At 37.4% G+C, this 398-nt stretch overlaps 1 protein-coding gene across 1 annotated transcript in view; it reads left to right on the top strand.

Moving 5' to 3' along the window:
* The window catches only part of LOC119591192 (sporozoite surface protein 2-like), a 28,154-nt gene that overhangs the window by 7,415 nt on the left and 20,341 nt on the right, over positions 1-398 (top strand). The window lies entirely within an intron of this gene.

Raw genomic sequence — 398 nt, 5'->3', positions numbered from 1 at the left:
AATGATGTCATGGCACCTGGGCATACATCCAGCATCCTCTCCCCACCGAGAATGCTTTTTATCAGATCAGCAATTAGCAGGGAAAAGAACACGTCTAATAAATCCGGGTTTTGGTAGCAGATTGCTCTTTCATTTGACCGCTTCAAATATTCATAAACGTGTAGCTTATCATTTCGTAATCTTTTTATGTTACAAAATTGAATGAATTTTGCTTTCCCCCTCAAATAGTGATGATAATGAATATGTAGGATAGAATTTCCGTATTACAATATGGATTTGGTGACCAGCGAAGAGACTAGTCGCTTACGCTATCAAAATCCCTTCCATCTGTTATGAATAGGGTAAGTGAGAGGATTTCCTGTTTATATTCGTTTAGCCTTTTTTCACTCTTTTTTTGC

This window comes from Penaeus monodon, chromosome 28 (genome assembly GCF_015228065.2).
Source record: "Penaeus monodon isolate SGIC_2016 chromosome 28, NSTDA_Pmon_1, whole genome shotgun sequence".
NCBI lineage: Eukaryota > Metazoa > Arthropoda > Malacostraca > Decapoda > Penaeidae > Penaeus > Penaeus monodon.
The sequence above is the reverse complement of the archived record's forward strand: the minus strand, read 5'-3'. Positions and strand labels throughout refer to the sequence as shown.